Raw genomic sequence first — 26,830 nt, 5'->3', positions numbered from 1 at the left:
AGGAGGGTTGTTTTTTTTTTGCGGGGGGGGTGCAGCAGAATGGGCTGCTGGCGGGGAAAGGGGCGAGGGGCTGGTTTGGGGTGTGAGGAGACGGGGCAAAGCCAGGCCACGGCAGGAGGAGGAGGCGGTGGGAGTCGCTGGGGGCGGGGGGGGGAGCAGGCCAAGGCCGGGCCCTGAGGCTCTCCCCCCGTCTCCCGCCGCGGGCCTGTGGCCCGGCTCTCACCGGGCGACCCGCGGGACCGTCTCCGGGGCCGGCGGAACCCCGCCTTGCACGGCCCGGTGGGGATTCCCCGCCACGGCCCGCGGCCTCCCCTCAGCCCGCCCGGACCACAACTCCCGCCATGCCCCGCCGCACTACAACTCCCGGCATGCCTCGCGCCTCCCCCGCCCTCACAGCGCCCCGCCGCACTACAGCTCCCAGCAGGCAGCGCGGCCGCACTCCACCTTCCCAGCGTGCACCGCGCCCGCCCGGGCCCTAGCTCCCTCCCCTCCCGCCGTGAGGACTACATTACCCAGCGTGCCCCGCGGAGGGCGGCCGGCGCTGAGCAGCGGCGGCGGCGCGCGGGGCATGCCGGGAGCGGTAGTCCTCACGGCGGCTGTAACGGTCCCGCTGGTGGTACTCCCCCCCCCCCCCCCCTTTCGCCCGCCCGCCGCCGCCGCCGCCCCCTCCCCCACCGGCTGGCGGCTGCGGGCAGAGGCAGGAGCCGCGGAGCAGGCAGCGGGAGGAGGGGGAGCGCGCTGCCGCCGCCGCACCGGCAGAGGGGACGCCGCCGCCGCCGCCCGAGCAGCCGCAGGTGAGGGGGGGGACCCCCGGAGGGCGGCCGGCAGCGGCGGCGCTGAGGGGGGGCTGTGGACGGCGGGTGGGAGGCGGCGGGTGACAGCGGAGGGGAGGGGGGGCGGTGAGGGGACAACGACGACGACGGAGCGGGGGGGGTGTTGGCTGCGAGTCCCCCCGGAGGGGACAGGGCCGGGGGCGGCCGTGGAGGGGAGCGGGGAGGAGGGCGGGGGGGAGCATCCTCTCAGCACGGGGCTGTACGTGGCCCCCTCGAGGGTGAGGGTCACGCGTGGCAGAAGAGCCCGAGCCGGTGGGAAGGGGAGACCACCGCCCTGGTTGGGGGGGGAGACCCAGCGCCCGGAGCCTGTTGCCCCCCCAGAGCCTGTTGTCCTCCCTCAGCCTCGGTGGCGGGATTTGTCTTCAGCCCCACGGGGGATGAGTGCGCTCGACGCTCCCAGGTTTGGGCGTGGGGGGCACGGCGATGGGCAGGGGGTCGGGGGAGGCCTCGGGTCCCCTCACCAGCCGCCTTTCGGGGTGCTTGGGTCCAGGGAGAACCCGCCAAGGAGCCGCCACCGCCGGGTCCAAGCCAAGTTTCACCTTCTCTTCGTGTGGAAGAAGGGAAATGGAGTGACCGGGCTCACGGGTGATTTTCTTCTGCGTGTGTCCAGCTCTGAACCCTCAGGAGATGTCGGTGTGGGGCTTGGGGCTGTGGGGTGCACCCCCAGAGATGGGGGATGCCACCGCTTCCCCGCGTCCCCACCGAAAATATCGAGAGGGGCACGTGGGGACGACGACGGCGGGAGCGATATAGGGGAATATTAACGAGCCCGCCAGCAACTTTATGGGATGGGAAGGGCCGAGTTGTGGCCGTCTCCCCCGTCCCGCTCCCCTTTGCGGGGGGTTTGAAAATGGCCCAGTTTTGATGAGAGGGGGGGATGTCAGCGGGTAACATCTGTAGCCTGAAAGCAGAGAGCGCAAGGTTGTGAAATGTAAGGCGGCGTTATTTTTTCTGGCTATGTAAAATAGTGTGTTCTATTCATTTTTATGAAAGGGGTCGTTATTTTCTTTCTTTGGGGGTTTATTTTTGGTAATAATTGCTTGACTACTTTGTTACTGGCATTGTGGTTTTCAGGGCAATGAAGCCCATTGCTATATTGTGGGTTAATAATGCCAAAAAGGTGCTTGGCTTCAGTCCTTTATAGAAAGCAGAGGAGCCTCGAAGTATGGAAATGAAATAAATATTCATTATCAAAAAAAGGTTTTGTACTGTGTTGGATTTTGGGGGGGATTTTTCCCCTCCCCCCCCCCCCGCACATTGTGATGATAAGCTTTCAGGTTATGGCTTGTATTTCCATAGACTGAATTTCATTCAAAAGGCATTCATTTAGAGCTGAATACTGTCAAATGTAGAAAAATGAGCAGGTTGACGATTTTTTTTTTCCCCCTCTCCTGGACAAAGGCATGTTGTCCTAACCAGAAAGAAACCCCAAGTGATTCTATTTATGTTTTAATCAAAATATGATTTAAGATGCAGTGGTGTGTTTATTCTTGCTGTTAAACAGCGATGAAGGAAGCTAAAGCTTTTTCCCCCCCCCCCCCCCTTTTTTTTTTTTTAAGGAATGTGAATGATGGAAACATCTTTAGGGAAACATTTTGCTGGACTTGATTGCATCAACTGCATTATTTCATGAAATGTTAACTGTGAAGTGGTTGTTGATTAGAACTCAAATTGAGGAGTGATGTTGAGCAATGTAAAGAAAAAGAAAATTAGTATTAGGAGGCGAAATGCTTTTTTTTTTTTTAGTTCTTTCTGATTTTGATTTTGAATTTTAACTGTTTCATGGATTCTCTTGACCTTTATGGTTGAGTACATTAAAAAAAACCCCAGCCAACAATTATGGTGTGAATATTTATTCATGCTAGATGTATGTAGTCATTAAAAGGACTGGTATCAGTTAGCAATGTACTTTTTGGATTAAATATGTATTAAATCTGATTAACTTTTGTTCTGGAAGTTGCAAATATCAACTTACCTAGTTACGCATCTAAACTTTTTTTTTTTTTTACCAAAGCAAATGTTTACATTTTTCAGAAGGAATCTCTCTCTCCCAAATGATGTGCTTATAGTGGCCTTTCATTTTAGTGAATGTGTGCTAAGCATTTCAGATATTATTGTTCAGGTGTGTGAGTTTTTTTGTATACTCTTTAGCAGGTGAAAATCTCTGGCTGTTAGTAAAGACACACATTTTTGGAGAGGTAGATATATAACCCTTCTCCTTTGGAACAAAGGGATGGGAAGCAAAATGACTGCATGCCATGAAGGTGTTTTGGAATTGTTCAGTAATGGGAAATATTGCTTGGAGTGAGAAACGTAAATGATACACCTGTATTGCTTCAAAATTAATGTGAAATAACTATGGGATATGGTCATTTAGGGAGAACATACTGTAGACATCCTTTCTGATCTTTGGTGATATTCATCTGCCAAATTCAATGATAAGTCTGCATTGCAGTAGGTGAACTATTTAGGGGTTTAAAACCCTTCTTTGCAGTTAAGTTTTCATGCTCCCTGTATCGGTAACCCACCGCACAGATAACGCGGACAAACAGAAGAGAAAGGTGACACTGCTCTTGGTGTTCCTGAAAACATTTCTCAGGCAAGTGAAAATGTTTCGGAGAAGCATTTCTGTGAAAGGCCTTCAGTACCTCAACTGAAACCATAATTAAAAGGATAATTAAATTGAGTCTAAATTGACTCAATCTGATCTGTCTAGAAGAGCTTGTGAACCTCGGTCTGGATGCATAGGTGCAAATGCAGCCACTTTAGGCGAGGGAAACGTGTTTAATCCAGGTTAGTGTCTGCTTTTGGTAAGTTTTCAAAGGCGACCGCCGTGAGATTGGCACTGGCTCCTCTTCTGGGAAGCAGGATGTTCGCAGCTGGGATGGAGCTCCTGGGTCACCAAGTCCTACCTGCCGTGAAAGCCAGCGACCGTGGCTTAAACATAATTCAATCTTATTTTAAACCCAGGTGTTTTTCTGCTGCTGCCTGTGGCAGAGGAGTATTTCAGACCTTTATCCTCTGGTAGTTAGAAACCTCCACGCTTCCACCCAGGAGCTCTGCTGATTTCCAGCTCAAGCGGTTGGTAGCAGTTGATGAGGCTGTCAGAAGGGAAATACAACTTTTATATCTTCCTTTCTGAGCTCACTCTTTCCTTCAGTCCGGATTATGATCTTCATTTGTCTTCCAGTCATGCCTTTTGGGCTTGATTGTATCTGCAGAGGCCCCCGATTTCCCTTTCCGTAGCACAAGTGCTCCGTGTACTTTCTGTTTCCTCTGCAATTCATAAAGCCTCTCCTTAAACCGCGGCGTTCTTAAGTGTGCGTTTCGGTCCCGAATTAGCTCCCCTCGCGCTCGCTGACGTGCGGCTGGACGGTGCTCCGCTCGGCTGGCTTTTCCTCGGGCTTCTGTGGATGCTTGAGCGCCGTCTCCTCGCGCCGTGGAGGTGCTCGGACTGACCCTTGTCACGAGGCGAGAGGCGTACGATGTCCTGCCAATCTCCTCCTCCCAACGCTGGTACGACAAAGAAGTATTTGAAGCATCCCCGAGAGAACTGTGTTATTAGCCAGCGTGCTCGGGGAGGAGTGACTCTCGCATCGCTTTCAAAGTGCAAACGAGGTAATTTTTGTACAGTGGCGTCTTTGATTTATTTGCGGGCGAGATCATGTGTCTGAGGAGAAGCTGGCTGTGAAGGAGAGGTTCGTAACCATTCACGTTGGTCTCGTTTCTTAATGTACCGTGATCTTTCTAATCAATTAGATGCAATTTTGCTGCTTGAAATCCGTAAGTCATCATGTTCCATCCGTAGAAATATTCGATCCAGAATGATTGAATAAGTGTTCTTGTAGTCTACAGTATTTTTCCAAACTACATAAACAGCATTTTTTTTGCTGATTTCAAATGCAAATCAATTAGTCCCGTCTGATGATACTGGATTCTTGTATGCCATCATGCATCTCTCAATAAATAGATGAAGAATTTTGTTTCAGTGACAATAAATAAAATCCACCTATCCATTTTTTGCCTGTTGACGGTCTTTTAGGTCTTTGAATTAAAAAATATTGGCTCTTAATCTGTCATTTCTTTGGGAATAAATTTTCAAGAATTACTTCCATGTGACTTGACTACCTGCCAGTCAAACGGATGCAGTTCTCCAGAGGTGACTAAATTGTGTTACCTTCTTGTTCTTCCACTCAACTGAATCATTCTGTTCCTATTTTGGTGTTTAAAACATTGATATCCCTAAATATGAGAGGAAAATGTCAGTGGTGTTGCTATGTTTATGCGAATTCATATAAACCTGATTTCTTGAGGAGGTAAGGGTGATGTGGCCACACTATCTACCTGCCCACCAGTAATTCTGCACTCCCTTTGGCCCTTTGAAATGTGGATCAAAGTGCATAGGTGTAGAAGACAATCTAGCTTTTTTTTTTTTTTTTTTTAAGTTTTGAGAAAGTTGACTGCTGGGCAGAGGGGAGAGAATAAAATCAGAGCTTCTACCCAGGGAACAGTTCCCCTTATTTTTCTAGGAGACAGCATCTCGCTGGCTGGTTAGGTCACGTGCAGCTGGAGGACGTGTGGTCCTTTGCCAAACCCAGAGAAAAGAGGGAGTTTGGGAGAAGTTTGGAGCAGGTGGGGAAGAGCTTGGAAATATTATGGGGGTGGTAGTTGATGGCCCTCATGTAAAAATCAATAGGAAGTAAGTGCTTGTTCGTCTCGCTGATTTTGGAACAACATGTCGAGGGTATATATTGTGTATTGTTGTGTTCTGGTGTATTGATGCTTTGCTTTGTCGGGTGGATAATCTTGATGTGGGATTTTGTGTTTATTTACTTGGGTTGAATCGGAAGCAGCAGAAAGAGTTGTGAATTTTCAGGGTTTTCTTCTGTTGAGAGGCAGGTGTGCTTTGTGATGGGTGTCAGAAGCAAGAATCCCAGACCCATAACTAAGATCCTAGTCAGGGAAGATCCAGCTCTTAGGAAATATCCAGCATTTGCAGATCTTCTGAAATTTGTGGAAGCTCTTGAGTATGAAGCAACTTTTGAGAACCAGGCCATTTTTTGGGGGTCTTGGGCTCCAAGCAGGAACATGAATACACAAATCGGAGTCATTTCCAGATAGATTTTTAATATATAACTTCACTCAAACATGAGTGTTTTGTTATTTATCTATTTTTCTAAAATCTCTTTCTCATTGCCTCTCAGTCTGAAAGCAGGTGACATGGTTCGTCGTGCTTGTATTGAAGTAAACCTTCTATTTCTTCCCTCTTTCCTGCTGGAACCCTAAGGGAAGTGATGACGATGACATTCATGGCATAATAGTTTATTTTTTAAAGAACCATATAGGGAACGAGGTTCTGTTGAGGATGATGGTTTCCTCACAGTGTGAGTGGGGCTTGAATAATTTTTAAAAAGTTCCTCTGAGTTTTGTTTACTATGGATGTGTTGAAGACCCTGAGCACTGCAAAGGAATTTCAAGTGACTTGTGTGCTTTCTGGGAGGGAAAAATGTGGGTCTGTTGATGCTCTCCAGCAAACCATTTAGGAGGTTATCGCCGTAGGATTTGTAAAAGCTGAAGAACCACGTTCCTTGTCCTCTGTTGGAAACGCTGTTTTGTATTTGGCTGTACTTTCCCCCTGTCTTTCCTTCCTCTCCTTGAGTGAAACGGTTACGTGGAAAACTGAAAGGTGGGAAAATTAAAAGTCAGAGCAGAAAAATAGGATTTATCATAGCTTTTATATGATAACTTTCTCAATAGGAAGATTAATACTGGAGTGTATTTGTAGGCTGAACATTTTTACCTTCCTTGTCTTAGCAAGGGTTAGGGATTTGGGAGGATTATTGAAGACAAGCTTAGAGTATTTTATGAGAGAAAAAGAACTAAACTGGCAAAAAAAGAATAGATGCCATCATGCCTGCTAGGCATGTCTAATTCTTTGATAAAATGGATAAAGATTGCAAACTGCAGCAAAAGTTAAAATAGACCATAACAGTTTGGGTTCTGCAGGGATTTTTTTCTTGCTTCTAATTTGCTGTAGAACTTAATAAAAAAGATCTGCCTCTTTTATGGCATCAGACTCTTTAGTTTATCTGCCATGAATTAAAGCACAGTATTTGGGCTTTTGCTTTCTTTGGCGTTAGATACCCAACTCTCTAAATTTGATAACGTGTGGGTTTTATCATTTTGATGTTTGAAATACATCCTGGAGAGTAGTGAGAAGTTCTGAGCGTGGTCTGCTTTTTCCCCATTTTCCTTTCAGTTCTTCCTACTTGAATTTGTAGGCGATGACAACTTGCTTTTTTAATGGACAAGGGGATTTATGTGGTTATTCATAACAAACTCCTAAGACTTTTTTCAGTCCCAATAGATAAGTCTCTTCCTGTTCTGTGGGTCATCCTGTTCAATACAAGGTTTTTAAATTAATGGTGTTCTGTGTGTGCAAATGTGTGTGTGTGTGTGTGTATGTATATATATTTTTTTTTTACACGAGACACCTTGTTTTGTGTTATTGACAGGACAGAGTTGGAGGTGACTTGTTTAAATGTCCCTAGATGGGTACTACTTGGCGTAACATGTTTCTAGAGATACTTGGCCCTAACTGAAGGAAGTCTCTAAGCATGTTTGATCTTCTCCTACCATTTAGGTGGACAAAGTAAGATCACTCATTACAATTGCTGATGATTTTTCAACCAAGATGAATATAGTGTCTATATGGACAGGCAGGCTCGAAGGACTTGTCCCCATTGGAAACTATTTTGAATTAAGCTTGTGAGCATTTCAAGTGCAATTCCTTTGGAATAGGTCCCTATATGAACGTTTATTCTGTAGTAGTTTATTCTGCAAATATTTTTCTTCAGCTTCCTGTGTATGTCATCACTTAATGAGACATTTAATGGTTTTTGCAAAAACTACGGCATTTCACATATTTTTCAGGTTCAACAGCAGCTAGAATAAGAATTCCGTTTGGCCTTGTGGTTGTCTGGAGGAAGAAATCAGATTTGTCTTACGCATCCCCTACTCTTGTCCTAGAGTGGCCAGTGCTGTGTTCAGAGGGTGGTCACTTGGCCACGAGAACTGGGTCACCTAGATGCTCTCCCATCGGTCATCCTTGCCTCTTATTGTGGGGCAAGTGAGAGGTGAAACCAACGCAAGGGAAATTGGTTAAAGCTCAGGTTGGTTCTTGGTTTGACTTACAGTCACAACAGAATTTTTGAAGTCTTAAAATGCAGTGCCATAAATTTGAGAAATGGTTTCTTTTTCTTTCTACTGTGGCGTCTGAAACCCAGCTGCTTGACTTTCCTGGATAGCTGAGTCTTCTGAATATGAACTGATCTAATTTGGAAGCTCAATAAAATATTTCTTTTCATAAGAATTTTTTCACTGTGTATAACACGCATACACACAAATTGAAGTTGTAGAGAAGATACTTGGTTTGAGCTGACTCCTTCTGTGGTAGTAGACTCGTGTTTTGGGCTCAGTAGATATATGTGGTATCATATCTGTTCTGATCTGAGTTTCAGCTTTTCTTTCAGAATTCCTGGAGTTTGATTTTACATATGTGTTTGCTCGTGTTACCATCAAGAAATAATGGCTTAAATTGCTTTAGGCTTTGTAAAACGATGGAGAGTTTTACAGCAGATCGGTGTTATCTAGAGTTTTTGCTGGTTTGTGAATCAAAGCCCTCATTTTATGTTACAAACAACTTCTGAAGAGCAGGCATAAAACCCTCAGAGTTCTTGGTTGCTTCTGGATTGCCGTTTAGCCAAGTGTCCAGCACGAAGCATGTTGTTCTCTCCCTCTCTTCCACAGCACCACTGCGAAGGTGGTCCAAGTGGTGACCCCTTTCCTTTCTGATGCTGACTCTACCATGGTGACCTGCAGCTGTCCAAGCTTCTTGGAAGGTCTTTGCAGACCTCCCTGGATTAAGCCTTGCAAGATCCTCGTGCGTAGATATACTATCTCTGTTTTCACCATGGAAAAAAGGAGCCTGGAGGTTTCTTGCTGACAGTGCACAGCAAGGTTGGGTCAGATGCTGTGCTACTTCTCCCTCTGCAGAGCCCAGGAGATGGATTTGCTTTGCTTTGTGTGCTGTTGGCATGTGCTCAGATGCTGTGTTGGTGGCTCTCTGTATGGACTTAGAAGAGGGCTCCTAGAGCTTAAGGCTTAATTAGACTGACCTCCTCAAAACCACTTGGATTTTCACTGGAAAAGGAGCCTAATGACTATTTATTTTGGGCTGCTGTTTACCTTCTACCAGGACAGTCAGTCTTAGTTTGAAGATCTCAAGTCATGAAGAATCTGCTGCTTCTCTTGATATATTTTCAGCAAGTAATTACTGTCTCTGATTAAAAAAATAAGGCCTAATTTGAATTAGTTTCTAACTATTGCTTCCAAAAGCCTTTTCTTGGCTAAATTAAAGGGTCCTTTGATACCCAATAACTTTTTCTGTTGGAGGGAACTCACAGTTCCGTAATCGAGTGGTCTTTCAGCTTTTATTTTGGGTAAGTTAAACATGTGACATTGAGCTGGGAAGTGACAATTTCTTGCCTGGCAGTATCTCAGATTTTGTTTCAGGGTCTCTGGCTTTCAGATTTTGTTTTCTGGATGTATTACCTTGCATTTGGCTGTATTTAAATCTGAGTGGCTTTTGCAGTCCAAATTGCTGTGTCTGGTGGGCCTGTCCTCTTCATCTGTCATCCAGAGGACCATTCGCAGATCTTGTCCGTGATTATATTAATTTTCGGATCTATAATGGACCTCTTGTGAATAGAACCCAGCTCCGTATCGAGCCCAGCAGAACCCTACTACAGCTAACTTTGTTGACAGCCATTTTCCACGGATGACTGCTTTTAGTTATCTGTCAGTTGGCCAACTCGAAATCCATTTAGCGTGCTTTGTTGACATAGTAAGAGGTGGTAATTTTTTAATCAAGATGTCGCGCTCAACAAAAGTTTGCCTGTTACATTGCAGCAGTTACCTTTATCAACCTGCTTTTGAATCTCATCTAAGAACGAAAGCTGCTTTGTTTGACAAGGCCTATTTTCCATAACATTGCGCTGTCATTAATTTTGTTCCTGTCCTTTTTAAGTCTAGGTCAAGTCTGTTTGAGTTTTCCCTTATTTTGTCCAGAGCCTGATAGTTACTTGAGTCTTCTTTTTGCCCTCCCCTGATGTTGTCATGTTAGAAATGTTTGTCTTCCAAATTTTCTCCTACATTCCAAAAAATACTGAAGATGAAGCCTCGTGGTCTCAGAAATGTTGGGGCTCTTTAGAGGGTTCTTTGAGGACTCTCAGGTTCAACAGCCTGGTCCTCTGAGGCACCTTCTCGTGCTGAAATGCAGAGACCCTGGGAGACTCTCCAGTCCTTTCCCCTCCTTGAGACAAGATGAAGTGTCTCTAGAGCATCCCTGGCAAATATATTTCTAATTTTTCCTTAAAATCTTCCAGTTTAGGAGGTACCCAGCCTCCTTAGGTAGTGGGTGATTAACCAATTTAGTGAAAAGCTTTTCCCATATCTTATTTCTCTGGCAAATAAAGACACATTGCTTCACTCCAGAGGATGTGCAAAATAACCCATCCCTGTTGTCTCCATTGTTACTGATGGGAGCGTGTTATGTTCTCCTTCAGTTTTCTTTCCTCTAGGCTGAACATGGTCCTTTAATCTCTTCTCATGGATCATATTGTTTCCAAATCTCTTTATTATTTTTGCAGCTTTCCTCTGTACTCTGATGTGTTTACTTCTCTCCGTACACAGACTCGGTACTCTGTGGCCTTGTCAGCGTTGTATAAAATGAAGTAATGCTATTTTCCATGTGGCACTCTATTAAAACAATCTGAATTGCCTCTTTTTTTTTTTTTTTTTAAATCTATTGTATTGTTGACTTACATTAATTTCTGATACAACATACTCTCTAGGTTATTTTCTCTTGTCCAGCAGCCTAGCTAGCTATTCTCCACCTGCGCAGTGTACGCTGCTCTTGCACTTGTCTTTATTGAGTTTCACCAGGCTATTTTCGTTTGACACAATTTGATCTTGATGCGTCAGTGTTGTTTCATTTTTGTGCTTTATCCCGTACTTGCTTTTATATAGGTTGCTTAATAATTTTTCTAGTATCTTCCCATTGATTGCAGGGGGAGTTAAATCTCTGATTTGTTTTAGCTTTTCCAAACTCTTCTTTGTAGCTATTTCCTTTTTGATCCCAAAAGCACTTTGAAACTTTGTGAGTGAATATAAGTGGATCATCTATATGCAAATTCCTTAATTTTTCCTCTGCTAAGTTGTATTTGTGAAAAATCAACATCTTAAGTGATGCCTGTTTTCATTATGTTGATATTTCATTAAGATGATAACTAAAAACTACAAACGTCATACAAGTTAAAATCAATTATTTAAATCAAGACATTCTGCAATCTTGATTGAATTACTAGACTTAGATATATTTAAATGCGAGTCTGTTCTTTTTCTCCGCTGTCAAGATTTCCAGTCCAGTGATTACCGCAGCTTTATTGCTTGTAATGAGGTCCAAAATAGTTACTTTGTGTTATAAATTGTCACCTAGCATTTTGGGAAACTAATCCCCTATAATCACTTGCTGCGTGAGAGTTTCCGTACCCCTCCTGTCTCGACTGGAACCCCACATCTTTTTTTCCTCTTTTACGTGCCTATAGAGTTCATGTACCCTGCTCCCTGTCTGGGGGCTTCCCAGAACCTCCTCCTGGGCTTCACCCATTAAAACACACCGAGTCACTGCCGAGTTGCCCTGGAAATTCAGTTCTTCTGCGGTACTGATAACTGTCAAAGAGGTGAGCCTTTTTTTTCCCCCTCTTTGTAGGGCTATACTGCAGCCACCACTTCCCTTTCATATCTGGCCACCGTTGAACTAATGATTTTAAAGTCCAGTCACACACTCATCGCACCAGATCTCATTTTTTTTTTTCTTATTGCCGGTCAGGATTTTATTTGTTCCTGCTTGTTATGCAGACTCCTCGCACCCATATATAGCAGTAGAAAATTCATTTTCTTTATGGACACTCTTGTCTGACTTTGAACCTCATTTCCCCTTCGAAGTGTCCTTCTCTTGTGTTTAGCTTATTCCTTTCCTGGATGCATCAGCAGTTTCATCTGGGAAGGTGTCTTATTAGTTGGAAAGATGCTGGCTCTGCAATTCATGATCTCTCTGTTCCCTGCAATATCGTTCCATCACTCAAATCCAAATATTTTCATCCGTCATGCAGCCTTGTTCAGTTCGATGACCTTTTTTTTGCCTTCTCTTACATCTAGCAGTGGATGCATGTTTTAGCTCGGGGATCAACAACCTGTGGATGTGCAATCAGACTGTGAACGGGGTGCGGGGCTAATAGCATCGAGCATTTTGAGGTACTCCTTTGCAAGAGGCAGCACCTTGCAGTTTCTGACTCTCCCTGAGCTCTACGTTCAGCAAAAGCCACTGTCTTGTGTAGAAGCAAGATACCATTGACTAGCAGATTCCTGCCTGTTTGAGAGGCAGCTGCTACCAGATCCTGCTAGGTTTCTCTTAGCACACTCGAGCCGTAGCATGGGGAAGAAAAAGCCTGGCATGGCACCATACGAAGATTGCCAAACTTGACTTAGACTTTCCTTTCAGTTCTTTTCCAGGATCCCTGAAATCTTTTTTTCATCCGCTTAGTCCCAGCTGACACCGAGTTGCTGCTCCCGGTATGCACGGTTCCTTCTTTTGACCAGAGTGATTAGCCAATATTTGTGATCGTCTGTTGAAAGAGGAAATCGATGACAGCCAGGTATTTCTCAGAGGCAATCGTGCCGATCCACAGAGCATGTTTGCAGAGGCTGGTTTTTCCGAACACGGTCTGAAGCAAACAGCAGGAGACCATTTTGCTCGGTATTCCAAGGTCGTTTTTTCCTGCCAGCACTAAATACATGCGCGTCCGCACGCACACGTACACGCAGAGTTTTTCTGTGACTTACACCACGGGTGTTTCTCTGGCTGTCCTTGACTTTCTCGTGCTTTCCTGATGCTCTTCACTGACGTTTCTGGCTCTGTCAGTAGGCTCGACAGTGTGCGTATTCTCTCCTGTTCTCTGCGGTTTACATAGTTTCCCCTTCTACCAAAACAAAGCCTGATGCTCTGTGTTTTGTGTTCAGCCCTTGGGAAGCTTTTTTCACTCACATCTGTTTAGGCCAGTTTGTGGCCAGCCTTGCTGGCTTTAACCTTTTCATCCAAAATTCCACGTAACAGAATTGTCTTCGATGGAGACTTTTTGGATGAATTCATAATCTGGTTCAGCCTTGTGCTTTCACTTCAGGGGAGAGCTCTCTGCCAGAGAACCCAAATCTCCAACCTTTTTTGTTGTGACCGGTGTTTTGCTAGTGGTGAATGATGATCTCATGGTCAGATCGTGGGAGACTGGCATCTGGTTCTTTCCATGCCCCCAATTTCCCTCTAATTCACAAACCACATAAGCGGTGCCTCAGTTTCCCATGTGGAATATGGCAAAAAAGCTTGGTAATGCCTGTGCCTCTGAAGATAGATAAATGAAACCTTGGGAGATGCCACAGCCATGACTTCCCCCCTTCTCCAGCACATGAAGGAATGAAAAGGTTGTTGACCCCGTGCTCGTGGTCGCCTGGTTGGGTTCCTCCGTTGTGCCCTATATGGTGTTTTTCTTTTAAGTTTTGTCCAGATTTCAGAACAGCACCAAATGATTCCGCTCACATGGAGATGGCTCTCGCAGAAAGTGTGTAACATCAATGCTGCAGAGACTATTCTGGTGTCTTACTTGTTTTGGTTTACAATTCAGACTGGTGCCTTTGATCTGCGAAACTCTTGATTTGAATCTTATCTCCTTGTGAGACCTCTTTCCCCAGGACTGTGCTGGCAGTCAGGATTAGCTGGGCTTTACTTCTTTAACAATCTTGTTTTTAAATCTGAGAGGACTTCAGCAGAATTTTCTCCTGGGGCAGGGGGGGCATTGATTCTGGAATATGTCTGTCTTGGTGTTATCAGGATTTTCTGGCTATTGAGATAAGCCACGGGGCTTATGAATCACGGAGTTTTCTTCCGACAGTGGCAACTGGAGGAACTTTTATGCGTCTTCAGCGGTTTTAGGTTTTATCTGACCTTCCTATGATATTACCTTTTTATTGTTATTTCATATTTCTTGCTTTGTATGTGTGTTTATATTAACCAAAAGATAGTGGGAAGAACCTTGGGGGAAAAAAGCCTTATTCTTTGGCTTTTAGTTTCTGCCTGCCCTCCTAAGATGCTGGCAGGGTACCAGAAGCATAGGCTGTCCTGAGGGAGGAGAAAACAGGGCCACACGAGCTTGCTCGATTAAGTTCTGAAAGCAGGAGATCTTTGTCTTTAAAGTTCGTAACTTGTTCTGGTTTAAAAAGAAAAGAAAATTGGAAAATTTTAAGGACCAACATGGCAACACACATTTTTCTATATCTTGGCAAGTTTCAAAACTGCTTCACTGTCAGAGTTAATAAATGTGAACTTCTGCAGGTGTCAGCTCTGTGGGTCTGTATAAGTGTGGGCTGTTCTGGAGTGAGGTCACTCATCTAGAAAGTTTGAATTATGCCCATTACTGTTACTTCTGGCTATGGTACATCCATAGCAAGAAAAATGTGAATCAGTAGCACCCAGTGGACATAAGATACTCATTTTCTTACTAGCAGCCATATAACTTCTCAAGCAATAGCTGCTACCTGAAGAGCTAACCGTAAATTCTTGTTGATGCTAAAACAGTCTTGTTGATGATAAAAGGTACAATCCCAACTCTGAGATACGGCAGTGCAAATTAAACTCGAAGACAAAGAGACCCTTTGCTGCCATCTGCATCTACGTCTCAACAGAGCAACAATTATATTTTGTGACTGCAAATTCCTGAAACACTGGCACCCAAATCCAGAAATCCTGATGCTGTTCTTTCAAGGCAAGAAGTTTTGTGTAGGTGTCTTGCAGTAATTTTAGCTCATTCCCTTGATACAGCACGTACCCGCTCTGAACTAAGGCTTTTGCTTCCCTCCTGATGTAAAATACAGCGTGCTGCAAAGGCTCTTCTGGTAGCCAAGTACCAGGAGATAGTATTTTGATGATATATCATTTAGACTACGTACTAAAACCACCCAAAGTACTTTCATGGCTTCCTTCTCAGACCGTCGGAGCCACTTACAAACTGTGGTTAACATACCAGTGCTTTTAGAGGTAGAGAAGTGTTGTTGACCCCAGTTCCCCATCTGTAAAATGTGCATCAGATGGGCTGAGAGCCTGGTTTTGTCACTGATTTAGGCAGGTGCAAGTCCTCAGTGCCATGGAAGATGTAGTTCTGCCCTCTGGCTTGCTGCACTCTCTAACGTACCTTGTGCCGAAGGCATCGTTTCACGAGGCACTGATGGGACCAATATACCAAACCCTTCTGCTTGGAGCTGCCCAGTTGTTTCCACCTGGTGTGAACTTGTACTCAGGAACACATGGCCAAAGAGAAGGGAGGAAAGTCGAGACTGCATCTTCTGGTAACACTGTGAGTTTATTGCCTTAAATGACCTTAAATTTGGCCTCAGGAACTGAAGCAGCATCCTCAGGGTGTACTTTTACAATGTATTTGAGGTAAGGGGACTGGCCACCTTGCTACACTCTCTGTGATGCTTGTCTGGCTGTGGATAAGCTGATCCAATGCACTGAGCTGGCAGGAAAATAACCTACATGAAAACCTTGCAAATAACTAAGAAAACCTTGCAAAACATTAATTAGTAGAGGAAGAATAAGCTCAGGAATAGTGTTTGGCACCTTCTGGGACTTCTAGCAAGACAAGTCCCTTTTTTTTTTAAGTTATAGCAGTGCAGTATTTCTTTTGTTGACTTGAGAAGGTGACACCGGGAGCTTGTTGTACTCTTAGGGATCTTGCCATTTAGTAAAGAGGGAGCAGAAAAAAATCCAGAGATTAAATTTACTTAAAATGGGTTCTCAAGACAAAACACGGATGCTTTGTTAGAGATCAGTAGTCTCTGCAAATCTTTTTATATTGAAATAATTTAATGGGAGTATCCATTTTAAGATTATTGGGGAGTATCCAGAGTCTATTCCTGGTACTGAGAGCGGAAATCTGTTTTAATTGGAGCAGCTTTCTGGGAGCCGTGCTTCCTGCCAGAGTGGTAACAGTAAGAACCATCAGTAGCCTGAGAGATGATAAAAAACCCCAGGCATTTTACATCCATTTCAAGTAGCCTGAGTACAGTAAGAAATAAGAAAAATTGGGCAGCACCTGAGAAAAGAGAGACTCTGTGTAGGGGATTCAGAGACTATGTACTAAACCTCCCCCCAAAAGTACCTGAATCAACAGACACACAGTTCCTGGGTTCACCTTTTGTGTTTGTTTTATTGAATGTCTCATACTTAGAGAGGGGATAAAAATCCACTGCCGCCACAAATAGCACTCAAGATTTCTTTGTTATGTATAATTAACCCTGATAATTTCTTCCTGATTTGGTTCACTTCTGTATTTGTAGGCAACATACAAAAATGAAGAAACAAAACCAATTAAAACTAGGAAACGAGGGCAAAATGTTATCAGATAACCCAGGGAAGTTAGGTAGCTGGAAGCCTTTAAAAATAGTTTTTTGAAGACAACTGTGTATCCCTCTAATTTCAGAAGAAAAAAGTGTGCAGGTACGCTTTTATTTTTAAAACGCATTTTTATTTTTAAAACCAGTTCTGTTTTCCAGAATGCCTGGAAAATTGAGCTTAGCCATTAGAAGTGCTGCTCCTTCAGCATTTAGTCTTAGAAGTTTTTGTTTACAAGGATAATTTATTCCTGTTTGACATTGTGCCTGTAATACACATTAATAACAGAACCTCAGGATTTTGTTCTCACGTACTAAAATGAAGAGGAAAATGAAAAGACTGTATTCAAAAATAAATTTCAGATCATCTGGGACAATGGACGTGAAAATATCTCTGCTATAAGCATATGTTTGTTGCCACAGCAGGAAAGACTGTGTGCTGTAATCTTCATTTTTGCACCCTAATTATAGTTTGAGTCCTTCTAAAATTTACCTCTAAGTTTCCTTAGCTTACTCTGCTTGTTTTCAGGATGATTGCACTATCTATCTCTAATGTATCTGACCAGAAGCGGCTGATTTTTATCTTAATGCTGATTTTCATCTGGGTGACTGTCTTAAAGGCACCAATAGTGCAATATGTTCTTACTCTCTGAAAGTGCAGCTGTTTGAAGTGTTGTGTAGAGACTCATTAGTGAAGTGATGTAGCAGGAGTCACACATTCTTGGACTAAAAGCATATTACGGTTTAGCAAAGGATAAACTGAAATTTGCAGGGAATGCTCTAATTCTTTTTCTCTTTGGAAGTCTTGAATGCACTATATTTTTACTATATTTTTCACATTTCATAGAAGAATCAGTACAGTAAAATAAACTTGTATTAATGTGTGCTGTTATGACAGAGATGGTTAGTACAGGCACATAGCAGTTACATTCTCTTTTTTTTGGGACCCTTTTAGCAGAACAGAAAGGGAGTGATAAGATGGAGGTCCATACTGCAATTTCATAGCAACTGCTGCTTGAAGGAAATTATCATCTGGTTTGAACCTTTTTGTAGAAGTTGGATGCAGCAATAGATACAATAAAGCTGTTTATCTGATAAGAGGTGTTTAAAGAGGATGTTTGTCTTAATAACAGTGTAATTGTCAGGACTCAAATTGCTGTGATTTTATTCTCATAGAAATAACAAAATGTGTTTGGACTTGCAGGACTCCTGTTGTGGTGGATTTTTGGTGACAGGTTGTCTGATGTGTGCTCTTCATCCTGGATGGTGCCGGACCCATGCCTTCAATAGTGCTGGGCGATTAGTTTTGAGTTTTTAGCTGGCAGGTGGTCACTGAGTAACTAGTTGGTCTTTGCAAAAATGCACAGAATGGATAAGAACCCATCACTAAAGGTTAAAGACACCATTGTGTTTTTATGTGGGTTTTCACTTCAGGTTCTTCAGCTTCTCAAAACTTCTATCTCTTAAAAGCTGTGAAAATCCATTTTTCAAAGGTTATTGTTTTCAACTTACCTGTTTGGGATTCTGCCTGGTATACATGGGCATGCAATAAACACCTCTTAAAAATATCTTCATGTAAGAGCATTGAGAGACAGCCAAACCTCAAATAATAAGAGTGCTTAAAGACTTGAACTCAGTCTTGTTAGAGCAGATCTACATTGCAAGTTACTGTCAAGTTAATATTAAGTTAATAATGCCTAAATAGGCTGCCAGTTTACTTCTTCACTAGGAAATTAAATCGGGTTGACTGTGCTCAAATGACTGTTTGCAAATTAAGTAGCTGTAAGGAGAGCAGCAGCACTAAGCAGTAGCCCTTGTCCTGCGGTGCCTGCAGGCCGGGTGCTGCGCTAAAACCTCTGGGGATGTATCAACAGATGAAGCTGTTCTTTAAATTCTGTCCCAGCGAACTGTGACTTCTGAGGCATTTTAATACTGAGTGATATTCTATGACATTTATGACATTCTGATTAAGAAAACTGGTGGTATGTTGTCAAATGAAGATGATATTAATCGCATTAAGAGCAGCAGTTGGCTTCAAACAATGGCCATTGACAGGTTATTGTGGTCAAATGGATGGAGTTTTAGAAACGTTTCATCTCTGGGGAGACCTTAGAGTGGCCTCCCAGGACTGAAAGGGGCTACAGGAAAGGGGGGGAGGGACTCGTCATCAGGGGGGGAGGGATAGGATGAGGGGGAATGGGTTTAAACTGAAAAAGGGGAGATTTAGACCAGATCTAAGGCAGAAATTGTTCCCTGTGAGGGTGGTGAGGCCCTGGCACAGGTTGCCCAGAGAAGCTGTGGCTGCCCCCTCCCTGGAAGGGTTCAAGGCCAGGTTGGACGGAGCTTTGGGCAACCTGGGCTAGTGGAAGGTGGCCCTGCCCGTGGCAGGGGGGGTGGAACTGGATGATCTTTGAGGTCCCTTCCAACCCAAACCAGTCTGTGATTCTGTGATTCAACAAACCAGCAGTGGACCCAGCAGTATTTTTATTAGTGCTCTTGAGGTAGTGTCACCAGTACTGTTTGTGGGTGACATGTCATACAGAGGAGCAAAGCAGTAAATCCTGACCTGTTAAACACGGGGAGCAGACGGACACCTTGGTGGAGTCTCCTGCTCCCCGACTGCCCAGGCTGGAGGGACAGTGGAGACCATTCAGCTCTCCTGCTTAGATGTGCTCATCGAGGGCAGGTATTGTCATCTGAGGTGGTTCTGATTGCTTGGTACCTTGGGTTTGGCACCTTTGTGTTAGATTTAAGCTATATTCAAACAGGAGAATAAAAAAGATGCAAAGCAATACTGCGGGAGGTAAGAGTTGTAAACTGTGCTTACAGAATGGGGTGGAAGAAGGAATAGTAATTACGAGTAGTATTACGAGTAGTAATGCTGAAAGGGATTAAAACGTCAGTGGTGGGCAAAGCAGGTTAGTGTAAACACTAGGGTTGATGCTGTAGCAAAAAAAGCAAATGCTTTTTACTTTTTTTTAGGTTTACGAACAAGAAAATATTTAGAAGAGAACAAATCTCATTTCTGTATTTGGTACTCATGACTTAAGTACGGGAAGATTGTGTATGATTTCCATTTCAACGTCTTGAAATAGCTCTTGGATAACCTGTAGGGGAACAGAAGAAACACAAAAATAGTCTGAGGACTAGAAAAAACATGGCAGAGAAGCTTAGAGCTAAGTCTGTTTAGTTTATCAGAGGGAGCACTTGACTGCAGTAGCATCACAGAGAAAAAATTCCAGGCACTGAGTGTCATCCTCTGCATCCAAGGAAGTTGTACCTAAAAATCGGAGTTTTAAAGGGGAAATTGGGCAGTTTATTAGGGAGGTGGACTGCCCGTTGTAATGAATGATCCAACAAAAAAGAGCACTTCCCATCTCTAGAAATTCCCTTATTTGATCACTTTTCTTTTAAAACTGTGTAGGCCAACAGAGAGTGTGTTCTTTTCGAGTATTAGGTTCAGTTTGTGGCTGGTATTTAATGGCATGTGGTAGGCAGGAGAGGAATTTCAGTGAAGCTGTGGTCTCTTCTTGACCTTTAAATTGATGAAACTGTGAACACATCTTTTCTTCCCCGGCAGAAAGAATTGTGGAAAGGCACCAGGCGCCGTTAACCTGTGGCCATGTTACAGAGGTTGTGTGAGGAGGTGATGGAGTTTGCTAATTGAAACATTAGTTTTTACTTAATGGGCCAACCTTTACATTAAAATCACTATCTCGTTCTAGTTAAAAAATTTCTGTACAGGATAGTAAGGGCAGTTGGGGGTTATAGCTCAAATTAACTGCAAGCTGAAGACAGGCCCTAAGAATGTTGTCGAGCACATGTTGACTATGGGAATGGCATTGTATTGCTGAGAGTTAAGGGTAAAAGTTTTTTTTTTTAGTATTCGTTTGTAACAGGGAATCTCTAAAAGCTGCAAAATACACGTGGAAACCTGGACTGTTTTGAATTTTGATGATGCTCACGGGGCGATGGGTGGTGGCTGGCGATCTCAATTTAGGATCAGTTGAGAGAGGGCTTGATGAAATGCAACCACCTGTATAATTGCTATTTACAAACCATCTGTAAACTTACTTTCTCCCCAAAGTGATCTCATCCTGAGTGTTTACCTCTGACTGCTGTGCCTTTGGAAAATAATTCAGAAAACTTTGTGAAATGGAGTTTGAAGTGCATGTCAGCACCAGCTAAAATGATGCAATGAAGAATACTGTAAGGCATGTGAGCAGCAAGACAAAGGCTCTATTTAATTCCACCGGCTCCAGGTGATGTATTATAGTATCTGGATGTCTCCAGATGATCTGTTGTGGTCATTGAAGCCAGGCTTCACCGAGGTGCCAGTCGGACCCTATTCATAGCAGTTTTCAGAAAATGTGCCACATGCATTGATGAGGCTTTGTCTGCATCTAAAACCTGTTTCTGCCTGTTCTGCCTCACAATCAAAACTGCTGGTTTGAGTGATATTTGAAGTGATCTAAGAATACTTTAGATGTATTGTCAAGGGATTCAGTGCTAAATAAATTATAGGAAAAATAAGATCCTAGCGTTTGGGTAACATAAGCAAGACTAATGGTTTTTAACCTGTTTTCTGAACAGTGGGACATGATTGATCAAAAGAAAAAAAATTGTCTCAGTGGCTTCTTTGTACCAAAACTTTCAAGAGCTGAAAATGAGTAGCTGAGGTAAGAGATTTAGGGCTTAGGGAAGAACCTAAGTGATGAAAGAAACTGGGGTGGGAGGTTATGAAAGTACAGGTTGACAGCTCTGTCCTCTTTAGCAACATTTCCCTATAGGGGTCTGCTGTGGAAGACTTTGGACAGGCTAGTGTAGCCTGGATAGTTACTTTTTAATTTATTTTTTTTAAAAATCAAAGACCTTTATTGTGCTGTAAAGAAGATTTGCGTTTCTAGAAAGCCGGTCTCCTTTGCCATCTGGGGGAAAAAGAGCTGAAGAGGTGGAAGGCTGAGCGCCCAGGGGAGGTGACTGTGCTTGAGGAGCTTGGGAAGAAAAACAAGTGCATATTTTCACGTGCCTCCCTCCCTGCCCTTCCCCTGTCTCCTGCAAATAAGGTTTCTTGCAATTCCTGCCCATGTTTGCCCCTAAAGTGGGAATTTAGGTGTTTGTTTCTATACCTTTTTCTCAGTCAGGGGAAGAAATTTAGGATTTTCCAACGTTTCAGTGTCGCCTGCAGCAGTGGCAACCAGATGTGGTGGTCTGGCAGTGACGATGCTTGCAGGGAGGAGGAAAAGATGAGGCTGGAAACGAGCAGGGGAGCTTATGGACACAGTGGTGCTCAGAGCTACATTTCCTCAGAGGAGTTTTAGTCATGTTCTCTTTGCTGAGACACACCTATTTCTTGGTGTGGCATAAACACACCAAGATGGTGATGTTTAAATAAAAATAAAAAGGGTCACGTTTTGCTGTGGCAGTGCAGAGGTGGAGTGAGGAGCTGGAAGAATAGATCTGCACTGCCTGGTGCGCTACCCTGAGCTGGGCTTGCAGGTGGAAGCTGATAAAGGCTGTGCTTGCACCAGATTAACTAAGCTGTCCATCTGTTTGGAAGCAGATTATTGGGCAGCGGACACGGGTTCTTCTTGTGTAGCTGAGCACAGCTACATGGAAAGAGTGGGCCACCCGTGCTGGAAATATATGTGAGAAATCCCTTCTTCATGCAATTGGGCTGAGTTTGAGTGCGGGATCAGGCCGCTTCACAAGCAGGAGCGCGATAAGTTAATTCTCATTTAATGCGTCCCCATTTTACCGTGGAGGAATTAAGGTCCAAAGAGGACAGTTAAATATTCATCAGAAAAATAATTGCTCACAAATACCACATTTCTTTCTTGAGCTGCCCGAGGCAGGTGTTTTCAGAGAATCTTTGCATCTTCATATCACTCCATATGTTCAATACAAAGCTCTGTTGACCACAGATGCGATTGCCTGGTCTCAGCATCTAACTTGCAGATTTGGCCTTGAGTGTCCAGAAAATGAAGATTACACAGTTGGTTAATCAGCTAGAAAGAGTTTTCAGTTGAGCGTCATGGAGAATCTCCATGGAGGAAGCTAGGAAAGACCAGTTCCTTGGGGCAATATTCATCTTCATGCTTGATGGCAAGACCGTACCTGCTGGTCTTGCAGTTTCTTTTTGTCTATACTATATGCCATCCAACTTCTTCAGCTGAGAGGGTGAGAGTCCTGCAGACAACAGCTTTATTCACTCTTAAGGCTAGTTTGGTTCTTGAACAGGTTAAGATAGTTGTCCCAGCAAAAAAAAAAAAAGCGAGTGTGAAATATCAGTTCTAAAATATCATGTACTATCATTGCTGGAATTTCTCTTTTTGTTGTGTGGCTTTGCAATCATACTAGGCTTTAATGAACTAGAAATATGAAAAATAAAAATTTATAATACGAAACTATGTTTATCATTAAGACTTTGAATAGCTTTGAAACAGCTCTAACATAAATAGTGTGAGGTTGATACTATTTGTGCAAAGTAACTGTTAAAAGGGACTCATGCTATCTGATGTTTCTTGCTATTTTATTTTATTTGATGTTGGAGGATGCTGAGATTGGAAAAATCCTGAATTCTGGGCACCAAAGAACACAATAATGGGGAGTCACAAAGACCCCGTGTGCTGAGCCTGTGGGGATGGAGTAGGGTGCCTGCTGCTGGTGTACGTAAACGGCCTGAGTGGAGGAGGAGGAGGAGGATGAAGTATTCTGTGTTTAATTGTGCAAATGAACCTGTAAAAGCTGCAGTTTTCAGAGATCTATAATTTGGCCAGTTAGGGCTGATTTTTATGAGCACAGTTAAAAACACATCTTTAGTGTCTATTAACTTTGTCTCACTTTCTGGCCAAGTCCTGTAACCAAATTTTGGATACAAAATAATCAGATGAAGTCTGGATTTCCCTAGTCTCAGAAGAAGCAGACCAGATCCAGCTTCTCAGGGTTGAAGTCCTGCAAAATACATTATGAGTCAGACTCCAAAGGTAGAAAACTGGCTTGAACAATTAAAATTTATTCAGGTTGCAATGTCACTGAAACCAAGCAATGGAAGGTGGGAGATAACCTTTATTGAAGTTGTCCATGCCAGCTGCACTTTATGGATACACAATTCTACGTACAGTTACGAAGAATGGTCCTGTGTGTTTAATGCATTGAAAGACACACATCCATTTTATTTAGCTGGAGGAATTTGGGTACAGAACTACTGTATTTGATGGAAATGTCATTCTTTGCAGTTAAATTTTGCCATTCTGCTTACTGAAGCGTGTAAGAAAGAGACCTAGGATGATATTCTGACTTTTTCTGGTATCGTTTTCTTGCTATAGCCTCTGTACGACATTGTCCTTGACAGATACCACAAAACGTTGAAGATGTTGCACTAATCTAGCATTGCTAGCTATTATGGGCTTTCATTTATCTCAACCCAAATAGCGTAGCTGTGTATAAGAAGAAGACTTTTATGTGAGTGTTTCAGATAGTATCTATAAATCTGTCCTCAACCGGGTTTTGAACTTAACTGGTTGTATATGCACAAATACATGTAAACACCAACTCTTGGGGATGGCCTTATGGAGACTTACAGGATTAGACCTTAAAAAGATCTTTTTGCTTCTTAGAAAAATAACATCCATGCCTGTAGTTTATAAGGGATGTATTTGATTTAGGTAGAAGTTTCACAAGTGGAAACCTCATCCCTCTTTTGAAGAAAACTTTGTATCGAGTAGACATCGTACAAAAGAAACCCAGAAATAAATAGTGGAAAATGCCATACCAGGAGGTGAACATTACTATTGCTTATGTTTTGTGGTTTGGAAATATTCTTTTCTAGTATGAGAGTAACAATTGTCTGTGAAAAATGCATGACTGTTGAAAATAACAGGGCTTAAGCCCCTGCCCAGGTACCAAGTCTCTCTTGTGTCTCCAGATAAGCTTGGATCTGAAAGATGGGCCAACTTCACTTCATCTGACTCCTTTCTGTCCATCAGACGTTCAGTGATCCTGTAGCTGTATAGGTCAGAGACAATGGATATGTGATATGGTCTTGTGTTGGTGTATTTTTAGTTGGTTGAGAGAATGTTTTAAAATACACTGAAAAGCATCTGCTTGGAAATAAATACAAATGTGCTCATTCAGTGCCAATAGAGGAGGTTGTTTTGAAAAAACACTGCAAGAAGAAAGACGATTTAAACCAATTTGTGAAAAAACGGGAATAACGATGTGCAAATTGTGCTCACTTGCAACCACTCTTTTTATAAACCACTTGATTGCTGAATATTGCAAGGAAATGTAACCTCCTTGGAAGAAATCAGAAAGAATCCTGCTATTGAGGTAATTAGATACAAATTTGACAGGTTTTTTTTTTTTTTGTAATAAAGATGAAATGATCTATTCAACTATTTCAGGCTCTACTTGAGATATACACACCTGTGTCTAGCTTGCAGAGGATTTTCCTCATTAATTAAGAGCACTTCCCTTGTATTATTACTTAATTGGGTGTCACAGGGAACCTGATGAGACAATGAAATGGTCTTAATTGCATACAAACTAAATGCATGGTACTTCACGTACTGGAGTGTTCCACGACATGACCCCCAGCTAGTTATCATCTGCTAATAGTGATAGTAATTGCTCAGTAAGAAAATGTAGCCTACTTGATTTAGTATAGGGTTAATTAAGCACTTTTCTTTCCTATAGTCAACTTTCTCCATTTATCAGACTTATTTAAGAAGTTTTCCAAGTTCGCCAACATACAGTTTTGAAACATCTAAACGATCTTGACTATTGTTTGAAGTTTAGAAAGGGGTATGTGTTTCCCTGTGGTTCTAAACTGGTAACTGCAAGGGTAAATTATTATCTTTAACTTTTAAAAATGAGGTGGAAGACTTGATTTCTGTGAGTGTGCCTATGTGGGTGTGGACAGTTGGCGGCCAGGGGCTTGCATGGAAGATGCCGCCCTCATGGCGTGTGGGAAATGATGCTTTAGTCAAAATACCCACTTACCACCTCTGCCTTTCAGCTGCTTGGGCCACACATTTCTTGTCACCCCCATCTGAACCACATCAATCCGTTTTTATTCTCTTTTGCCGGAATAAAGCAACAAGTTTTTCTTACGCTTCTGGGATTAATCACTATTCTGCTTCTTCAGCCTCTTCTTTTTTTTTTTTTTTTGGGGGGGGGTGGGGGGAAGGACATAAATGAGAGTAAAGGAAGTAAAAAAACTCTTCCCTATGTCATGTCTCTCTGGGCTCGTCTTTCCCAAGCAGCAGGTAGATGTGTAAATGACATGAATTATGGATGTAACTGCTGTAGCCCACGGACTGCTGAGTATCTGCGGCAGAGTTGACCAGTTTTATTCAGCACAGACACTAGAATTACCTGTGGGATTTGAAAAAAACGAAAGCCCTCACATTTTCAGTGCTCATTCAGCCGCAGTAACTAGATTCTTCCTTTTTCCCCACCCATTTTTTTCCCTTAAACAACAGGTCTACTTAAAAAACTTGCAGAGACTTTTGGGCTAACCCCCTGTGCTTATTTGCCACTTTGCAATTGTTTACAAGCTCTGTTTGGGAAGTTAGTCCTGAGTAATAATGGTTAAAACTTAGCAAGAAGCAGCTAGAGAGCTTTCAAACCCTTTGATTGTGGAAAATTCTCTTGTTCAGTAGGGTATTTCAATATAAATAGTTGTTGGAGGCAAAGTTGTGTTTTTCTGTCTTGGAAATGAGCCCTCTTGCAGTCTGCTAAGGTAGTTTTTAGATTTAAGATGAAGAGTCTCCATCAAGACAAGGGAAAGACAAAAGCAGGACGTGGACACGGACTGTGCATGACATAGGAGCTGACTTGTGTATGACTTCAAGCAAGATCTGTAGCTTGTCTGGATATTGGTTTTCCACATCCCTGAAATGGAATGATTGATATTTCCCTTGCGAGGCTGTTGTTAGGCTTCTTGGATAAAACCTTTGCAGGGATCAATTTTATAGAAGAAAAGTCCTTGTAGCTCTGGGTTTTGGCTTTGGTGCCACTTAAAAGTAATGGTGAGAACTGAAGAAAGAACTGGTTTTTATAACACGCTGAAGTCCTCGGGTGCCTCACGTAGTGAGTGCTAGCAAAGGTAAGTAAGTGGCAGGGAACCTACATCTTGAGTTTTGGGCTTTGGATGTATGTTAATTCCAACAATCAGCATTGAAGGAATCGGATAGTGGGAGGATCTGAATAGATTATTCTTTTTGTTCTGTTTGTTGTTGTTACACCCTGTTTAATTTTTCCTGTTGTATTTCTGGGTATAGACACAGTCTGTGTGTGGCTGCATTCTTGGTGGGGAAGGGTGGTAGCGTTGGATTTTAGCGTTTACTTTCCTAGTTCAAATATTTTTTTCTCTTCCTTATATTGTTTTCCTTATAGAATAATTTGGATTATGAGACTACTGAGTATCTGAC

General features: G+C 43.0%; 1 protein-coding gene across 5 annotated transcripts in view; it reads left to right on the top strand.

Moving 5' to 3' along the window:
• The first annotated feature begins 655 nt into the window (after nucleotides 1–655).
• Nucleotides 656–26,830, top strand: part of FAM168A (family with sequence similarity 168 member A) — a 224,211-nt gene continuing 198,036 nt past the window's right edge. For 2 of the 5 annotated variants that reach the window (XR_012622175.1, XM_074816528.1), the window contains exon 1: nucleotides 679–794. The gene's annotated coding sequence lies outside the window, so the exon portion shown is untranslated. Of the gene's footprint in view, nucleotides 795–4,435; nucleotides 4,452–4,514; nucleotides 4,532–26,830 lie in introns of those variants that run through there. The other 3 variants (XM_074816531.1, XM_074816530.1, XM_074816529.1) reach the window with 3 other exon arrangements.

The sequence above is a fragment of the Strix aluco genome, chromosome 2 (genome assembly GCF_031877795.1).
Source record: "Strix aluco isolate bStrAlu1 chromosome 2, bStrAlu1.hap1, whole genome shotgun sequence".
NCBI lineage: Eukaryota > Metazoa > Chordata > Aves > Strigiformes > Strigidae > Strix > Strix aluco.
Note: the sequence above shows the minus strand (reverse complement) of the source record. Positions and strands in the feature narration are given on the sequence as shown.